Here is a 9,485-nt window from a genome sequence, read left to right on the forward strand (position 1 = left end):
AAGCCGTTTGCTCCTTTATCTCCCAGTTTCATGAGGTTGATTTGGATCAAGAGCTTCAAACTGTGCCCCGAAGCATGCACAGAGGCCTTAGGAGTTCCACAGAGGTCTGAGAATTCTAATTTTTAAAACATTTTAAAGGATTTTTTCAACTGTACTTTTAAAAACAGCACCTGCTCAAGTATATCGTATGCTATATTTTGGGTCATGAGACATCACTAGGGTATTATCTTGGACTGCCAGGTCAACTTGCTTTAGTCCAGGCTCAAACTAAGGCTTCTCTTGCCACTGGTGTTTAATGAAATAATATCCTGACACTGAAAGAATGATATCCTTTCCACTGTTGGAAAGGGCCACCAAGCGAAACTTCTTAGCTATGAGAATTAGGTTATCCCTGTGTGGTGCAAACAATTAACATGCTCAGCCGCTAAGCAAAAGGTTGGAGGTTCATGTCTGCTCAAAGGTACCACAGAAGAAAGGCCTTGCAACCTCTGACACACACGAGGTCACCGTGGGTCGGAATTGACTTGACAGCAACTGGTTTTGAGTCTGTGTAAGTAAAGGAAAACTGAGACTGACAGAGAGACTTGAACCTCCAACCTTTTGGTTAGCAGCTGAGCACGTTAACTGTTTGCACTAGTCAAGGACTCTGATAATAGAGAAGGGAGAACTATCAATGTTACCAAATTTATAGTTTTGAAAGCTCACTAACGTTTGGAGGGCAGACTGTAGCAGGAAGGGCTAGACAAAGGACAATGACTACAATAGTCTAGGGATGGATGAAGGTTGCTGAACCAAGGCCGTGGCTGATTATCTCGGTCTGTGTCACACGGTTTATATCACTCAGGCCCCACTGCTGGTGCCCTGGAGCAGAGAACAAGAACTCACAATTTCTTAAGTCACTGTGGAGGTCCATGGAGCCAGTTTTGATTTGTTTTTCACTGAGTTTTTCATCTAAGGAATATACACATAGCTGTACAAATCTCAATCTACAAACTCAGAAGTACAAGAAACGTAACTTTACTTTTCTAAGACTAAAGAATTTTTAACTTGAATTCCTTTCTGCCAAGTGGCAGAGACTTAGTCAGTTTAGAGACCCATCCTGGAGATGCATCTAGGTGACAAGATGTCTAGTGAAAGGGTAAGTGGTATCATCTGTCCACACCGGCATCTGTGAGACTCCATTAGCAGGGACAAGATCTTTGCCCTTGGTCCACACCAATTACTGCCGGGTCATCCTCTTCCCAACCATAAGACCTGTCCTGGTCCAGCTGTGTCTCTCTACTTCTGCGCTTTGTGCTTCTCTCAGCTGCATGGGGATCATTAGGCAGCTCCCATTCTGGGCCATGGGAAAGCGCTACTCTAAGGCCATCTGAGACCCTGTCTGGTTCCATATTACTTTGGGGCAGCTCCTACCCATGCTGAGCCTGGGGAAATCCTGTGGGGCTGCCTAGGACACTCTCTGCCTAGACCTGCCATGTAGCCATTGCCTCTCTGGGGTCTCAGAAGGCGTATATGCCCCCTCTGCTCTTGGGTTGCCCAACCCATCTGGGGGTTACATCAGCCTCCGTCCCTGGGCTTGCACAGAAGCAAGGCAAAGGGCTTCGCTTTTTCCAGGTTCCACATGGTTTATGGACTCCCAGCTGATCTTCTTGGTGTCCCTGGGTGGTGCAAACAATTAACGGGCTCCGTTAACTGAAAGGTTGGAGGTTCAAGCCTACCCAGAGGCACCTCAGAAGAAAGGCCTGGCAATCTACTTCCAAAAAATCGGTCATTGGAAACCCTATGGAGCACAGTTCTAGTCTGACACATATGGGATCCCCATAAGTTGGAATCAACTCCATGCAATTGCTTTGGGTTTTCTTTGTTCTGTTTCATTTTGGTAGTTAACCTAACTCTCTGTCTCCTCCCCCACATTGGAGACCTTTATCTAGCCTTAGGGGCAGGAACCTTTGTCTTACTCCTCCAGTATTCTCCCTTATCTATTATCTCTGTTCTGTTCTTCCTCCAGAATTTGGAAACTCAAAAGCCAGAACTGATTTCCCTTTTCTCTGTACTCCGCTGTGTTGTTCCTTCCCCAAGGCAATTAATACAAAATCCCCTGGCTGGGCAGGGGTACAGAGAGATATGACGGGAAAACTTCAGTTAATATTTTAAAATATAATCCTATCACATACCAAAAAAAAAGGCTTTCACAAATCAGTTTGATTTCCTACTGGAAGTAAGAAATGTTTATTCAAGCAAATGTTTTCATTACAAACTCCCAACTACACTTAGTTCTGTTTCAGAGAATTTGCTGATACAACAAAATTCTGAAACATCTAGTTTTTTGTGATTTTAATTACAGTCTTTATTTAGCTTTTATAAACTTAATAAATTTTCAAACAAATGTTCTACTGGAAACATGGTTCCATATTTTAAAACAAAGTTTTATTCAAACAGATATTTGTACACCAGTGGTTAGGAGCTCTGCTGCTAACCAAAAGGTCGGCAGTTCGAATCCACAGGCCACTCCTTGGAAACCCTGTGGGGCAGTTCTACCTTGTCCCATAGGGTCACTATGAGTCAGAATTAACAGCAACAGATTTGGTTTGGTTTGGTGGTTCATTGATTGCAGCATTATTCATAATAGCCGAAACAGAGAAACAATGAAAGCGTCCATCAATAGATAAATGGGAAAACAAAATGTGGTATAACCATACAATGGCATATATTATTCACTCATAAAAAGGAATGAAATACCAATACATGCTATAACATGGATTAAAAATCTTTTTTCCTTATTTTTAAATATTATTGGTAACCTGATTACATTTCTTTACTTTTACAAAAAAAAATGTATTTATTTATTCATTAAATACATCTATACTCATTGCCGTCGAGTCGATTCCGACTCATAGCAACCTATAGCGCAAAGTAGAACTGCCCCATAGGGTTTCCAAGGCTTTAATCTTTACAGAAGCAGACTGCCACAGTTTTCTCCTGTGGAGCGGCTGGTGGGTTCGAACCACCAACCTTTAGTTTGGCAGCCAAGCTTAACCACTGTACTACCAGGGCTTCAAACAAATCTATACTGAGTCATTAGTATGTACCAGACACTAAACAAAGAATTGGGGAAGATAAATGAAAAAGATAGACACAGTCCCTGTCTTCATAGTTTTTAATCTAGGAACGGAAATAGACATAGGGCAAGTAATGAGTAGTAGTGTTGTAGGGAAATAACATCACAAAGTTTAGTAAAGCAAAAAGAAAGTTATATTCGGCATATATTCAAAGGGGCAAAAGTGGGAAGCAAACAACCATGCTGCCACAGCCATGTCTGCCCGAGTCCAGGGAATATTACAGAATAGGCAAGAGTGGGAAAATGGACAAGCATGCTGCCACAGCCATGTCTGCCCGAGTCCAGGGAATATTACAGAATAGGCAAGAGTGGGAAAATGGACAAGCATGCTGCCACAGCCATGTCTGCCCAAGTCCAAGGAACGTTACAGTCATCAGTATATATTAACATTACAAACGGACAAAACCATTGAAAGCTTCACCTTTTCACAGACTGGCTAGAAACTGTGATCCTACATTTTGAATTGTCTTTCTTAACAATCATTGGTACAGGTTTCAGTAATGACAGTTGGGAGAGTCTTCATTGGTCCAACAAAATTCTATTCACTAAATGCTAACAGAAAAAGATAAGAGTGAAAAAAGCCTTTTGTGTTCAGTTTGAATAACTTATGTGAAAGCTTCCCTAAAAGACATTTTCCGAGATTACCCTGTCTATTGTCTTTATACTTCAGGGCCCAGTTGATGTGTTCTTATGAGTCCTTGTGAGCCCTTGTGAACCCAGCTCCAGCTGGGTCACATTCTCTGTGTTTGGAATAATGATTCCAATATTATTTTCTAAATCATTAGTGATGGGCACTGTCACGGACAAGTGCAGGGTTTTAACAAAGTATATGACAGAGGAGTATAATGAGGGGGGGGGGCTGGAAGGGACAGTCAGAAAAGTCTATTTTGAGTCCATAAAGCAAGTTTCAACAAACTTCAAAAGATCAAAATTATACAGAGTATGTTTCCTGTCCATAACTAGCTTGTGGGAGTAGCTAAGCAGTACTATGAGGGGAAACCTGTCGACTTAACAGTCATATAAAGAAGAAAGGCTGAGTCAAAATAAATAATTTTTTAACATCTCAAGAATACCCTAATGAGTTTGGAGTTGAGAAAGATTTTTTAAACAGGACACAAAAACAATTAACCATAAAAATAAATTGTAAATTGGACTACATTTAAATTAAGATCATCTTTCGTCAGTGGATACTATTAACAGAGTAAAAAGGCAAGTCACAGAGTGGGAGAAAATATTCATAACACGTATAACGAACAAAGAACTCACATCAAGAATATATAAATACATCCTACAAACCAATAAGTAAAAGACGAACCACTCAATAGTAAGATGAGCAAAAGAGTTAAACAGGGTTGTGGTAGGCTCCCCAAAGATATCAAGTCCTAATCCCTAGAACCTGTAAATGTTACTTTATTTGGAAAAAGGGTTTTTTTGCAAATGAGATTAAATTAAGGATCTTAAAATGAGGAGATTATCCTGGATTATCTGGGTAGGCCCTAAATGCAATCACACATATCCTCATAAGAGAGAGGCAGAAGGAGATTTGACACATACACAGAAGAGAAGGCAGTGTGAAAATGGAGGGAGAGATGGGAATGATGTGTCCACCAACCAAGAAATGTCGGCAACCACCAGAAGCTGGAAGAGACAGCTTCCCTAGAGCCTCCACAGGGAGTGTAGCCCTGCCGCCATCTTGATTTCAACCCAGTGATACTGATTTTGGACTTCTGAACTACAGAACTGTGAGGAATAAATTTCTGCTATCTTATGCTACACCATTTGTGGTTATTTAATACAGCAGCCACAAAAAAAAAAAAAACAACTAATACAAGGCAAATAATAAAAATAATGGTGGCTTTACCTACTGTGATAACAGTAAGCTAGAGAGATGTGAATAGATTCAAAAGGAATTTACAGGGAAGAATATTTATAACCATAAAACATTAGCATATATATATACATATCTGTGTGTATATATACATATGTGCGTGTCTACTTTTTTTTTTTTTTAAATAAAAGTTTTTGGACTTTCAAAAAAGTTGAATATCTCTTTCTGCACAAGATGGTAGTTTTTGCCTCAGGTCCTGCTTGGGAGTTTTCTTTTCCTCAGCAAGGCTTCCTAATCTACCAAAGAATATCACAACTAGAAAGTGATAACATAAGAATCACTTTTTCAATTATCAGTTTGATCCCTAAAGATTCATCTGGAACTCTTCCACCAGGCTTGAACATAGCTGGCTTTCTGGCTGTCACCCATTGCTAACCTGAAGGTTCAATAAGATGGCTACAATGAGCAAAATTTACTTCCTCCTCTCATTCCAGACCCCCCTAAAAAACCAAAACCAAACCCGTTGCCATCGAGTTAATTCTGACTCACAGTGACCCTATAGGACAGAGTAGAGCTGCCCCAAAGAGTTTCCAAGGAGCGCCTGGTGGATTTCAACTGCCAACCTTTTGGTTAGCAGCCGTAGTACTTAACCACTACGCCACCAGGGTTTCCTCCTAGACCCTAGGCCCCCATTTATCCCACCCTCATCCTGCATATAAGTAAATAGGAAAGAGTCTTGGTCTGTGTAGTGCCTTTATTGTGTCTGGTGGAGTTGCTGGGAGTATTTCTACCTCTGCTGGGCCACCACCAGGGGCCTGAGTGCACAGCAGGGCGTGCAAGAAAGGTGGGGAAGAAACCGAGACCACCTAACTGACCACCCAGGATCCTGAAAGGGCTCAGATTTATTTCCAGAGAGCCAGCCAAGACTTGGGCCGGACAAGATTCCGAGCCCTGGAACCTCATTTCCTCCCCACAAAGCATCAGGATAATAACTCAAACGAGAATCCTAGCCTCTTAAGAACAGATTAAACTCTGCTTCCACCGCCATGACTCCCAAAGCCAACTGGAAGTTGGAAATTATTTTTCATAAATACTAAAGAACTACTCATTTTGTATACAAACTAACCAGGCTGCATTGCTCAAGGACCTGGACTCCTACGAGTTGGAGTTATTAGAGAGATTGAGTATGGCATTTAGGAATGAGGGAAAAATGTGAGGAGTTTCAGATTGTGCTATAAAGATAAACAGAGAAACAATGCTCCGTGGAATATAGGGACATAAGTATAAATACTTAAATTGAGTCATGATAGAGATTTCCTACATTTACAGTCTGGAGTCAGCCTATCTGGGTTGGAATTCTGATTCTACCAATTTCTGACAGTGCAACCTTAAATAAGTGACTTCAGCTCCCTGGCCTCAATTTTCTGCCCTGTGTGGGAGAAAAAAAAACCCGTTGCCGTCGAGTCAATTCCAACTTATAGTGACCCTAAAGGACAGAGCAGAACTGCTCCATAGGATTTCCAGGAACCTGCTGGTGGATTTGAACTGCTGACCTTTTGGTTAGTAGCCAAGCTTTTAACAACTATGCCATCAGGGATCCAAAAGGGAGAAAAGTGGGTACCAAAGTACTCACCTCATAGGACTGTTGTGAGGATTAAATGAGAAAATACAATGTAAAGCACTTAAAACAGTACCTGGCACATTGTAATAATAGCTGCCGTCACACTGGTGCCAGCAGCTGCTGAGAGCCACTTCTCATAGGGCTTAAAGTAGAAAGGATGACCCTGAACAGTGGTTTCTGAGGAGCTAAAAAAAAACATTTGCTGTGAGTAGATTCCAACTCACGGTGACCCCATGTGTTTCCGAGTAGAATTGCACTCCACAGGATTTTCAATGGCTGTAACCTTTCAGAAGCAGATCTTCAGGCCTTTCTTCCAAAGTGCCTCTGGGTGGACTCGAGGAGCCAACCTTTCTGTTAGCAGCCAAGCATAAGCAACAGCAACTGGTTTGACCAGCACTTGTAGACTGGATTGGAAGAAAGTCCTGACAATTCACTTCTGAAAATCAGCCACTGAAAACCCTATGGAACACAAAGATGTGATCCGCAACCTATCATGGGGATGGCACAAAGATAGCATTTCATTTTGTTGGGCATGGGGTTGTCATGAGTCAGGGGCTGACAGCAGCTAACAACAACAACCAGCAGTTGGGCTAAACAAGGCCCTGATGCTTGAGGAACACAGCTTGAAAGGACCTTGAGTTGAGTCAAGCTGCCCAGTGCCCTCAAATCAGGATTCTCCTGCCATCTAGTGCCCCATAAGCAGCAAACTCCTAAATTCCAATGACAGGGCCTCTTTCCTGTCTTGCCCCCTTCACCGGTCTCCTTTTCCACTCTTGCCAGAACCACTTGGCTTCCCCAAAGCTTCAAGCTCTTTCACACTCTGGTTTTCCACATTCTGTTTTGCTCTCAGCAGCTCCCTTTGCCTGACATGCCATTCTCTTCACCCTTTCTGGTGTGCCAGGCAAACACCAACTCCTCTTCAAAGACTCAATTCAAGCTTTGCTTCCCCTAAGAAAGCTTTCCTAGGGCACCAAACTGCTCACTTCCTTCTTGTGGACCCAAGCCACCACCTACAGCACAGCTCTTCCAACACTATGTATGTCTGCCGACTCCCCTTCTCCACCCATGCTCCCTCTGTACCCGGCCCTTGGCACAGTGCCCTGCTGGTTTCTAGCAGGCCTTCAATACATGTTTGATATATAAATGCGTAGGATGGTAAAGAGGGAAGAGGATATATGCCTCACTGATTTTGTTTCTCTAGAGAACCCAGCCTAAGACAACGACTATTATTCAAATTTACACACCAACCACTAAGGCCAAAGATGAAGAAATAGAAGATTTTTTACCAACTTCTGCAGCCTAAAGTTGATCTAACATGCAATCAAGATGCATTGATAATTACTGGTGATTGGAATGCAAAAACTGGAAACAAAGAAGTAGGATCAGTAGTTGGAAACTATGACTTCAGTGACAGAAACAACTCAAGAGATGCATGACAAAATTTTGCAAGACCAACGACTTCTTCATTGCAAATACTTTTTTTCAGCAACATAAACAGTGACTATACTCTTGGACCTCGCCAGATGGAATACACAGGAATCAAATCGACTACATCTGTGGAAAAAGACAATGGAAAAGCTCAATATCATCAGTCAGAACAAGGCCAGGGGCTGACTGTGGAACAGACCATCAGTTACTCACATGCAAGTTCAAGTTGAAGCTGAAGAAAATTAAAACAAGTCCACAAGAGCCAAATTATGACCTTGAGTATATTCCACCTGAATTCAGAGACCATCTCAAGAATAGATTTGATGCATTGAATGCTAATGAAGGAAGATCATACTAGTTGTGGGATGACACCAAGGATATCGTACATGAAGAAAGCAAAAGGTCATTAAAAAGACAGAAAAGGGAGTGGGGAGAGACCAAAATGGATGTGTGAAGAGACTCTGAAACTTACTCTTTAACGTAGAGTAGCTAAAGCGAAAGGAAGAAATTATGAAGTAAAAGAGCTGAACAGAAGATTTCAAAGGGTGACTCAAGAAGATAAAGTATTATAATGAAATGTGCAAAGACCTGGAGATAGAAAACCAAAAGGGAAGAAGACACTCAGTATTTCTCAAGCTGAAAGAACTGAAGAAAAAATTCAAGCCTTGAGTTGCAATATTGAAGGATTCTATGGGCAAAAAACTGAAAAAAATTGCAAGAAACATCAAAAGAAGATGAAAGGAATACAGAGAGTTACTGTAAAAAAAAAAAAACCATTGCCGTTGAGTCGATTCCAACTCATGGAGACCCTATAGGACAGTGTAGAACTGCCCCATAGTGTTTCCAAGGAGCAACTGGTGGATTCAATTGCAGACCTTTTGGATAGCAGCCAAGCTCTTAACCACTGCGCCACCAGGGCTCCAGAGTCACTGTACCAAAAAGAATTGGTCAATGTTCAACCATTTCAGGAGACAGCATATGATCAAGAACCAATGGTACTGAAGGAAGAAGTCCAGGTTGCACTGAAGGCATTGGCAAAAAACAAGTCTCCAGGAACTAATGGAATACCAGTCGAGGTGTTTCAACAAACGTATGCAACACTGGAAGCACTCACTTGTCTATGCCAAGAAATTTTGAAGACAGCTACCTGGCCAACTGATTAGAAGAAATCCATATTTGTGCCCATTCTAAAGAAAGGTGATCCAACAGAATGCAGAAACTATTGAACAGTATCATTAATATCACACACTAGTAAAATTTTGCTGAAGATAATTCAAAAATGGTTGCAGCAGTACATCGACAGGGAACTGCCAGAAATTAAAGCTGGATTCAGAAGAGGACGTGGAACAAGGGATATCATTGCTGATGTCAAATGGATCTTGGCTGAAAGCAGAGAATACCAGAAAGACGTTTACCTGTGTTTTATTGACTATGCAAAGGCATTCGACTGTGTGGATCATAACAAATTATGGATAACGTTGCAAAGAATG

Source organism: Trichechus manatus, unplaced genomic scaffold (genome assembly GCF_000243295.1).
Source record: "Trichechus manatus latirostris isolate Lorelei unplaced genomic scaffold, TriManLat1.0 scaffold00004, whole genome shotgun sequence".
NCBI classification, from domain to species: domain Eukaryota; kingdom Metazoa; phylum Chordata; class Mammalia; order Sirenia; family Trichechidae; genus Trichechus; species Trichechus manatus.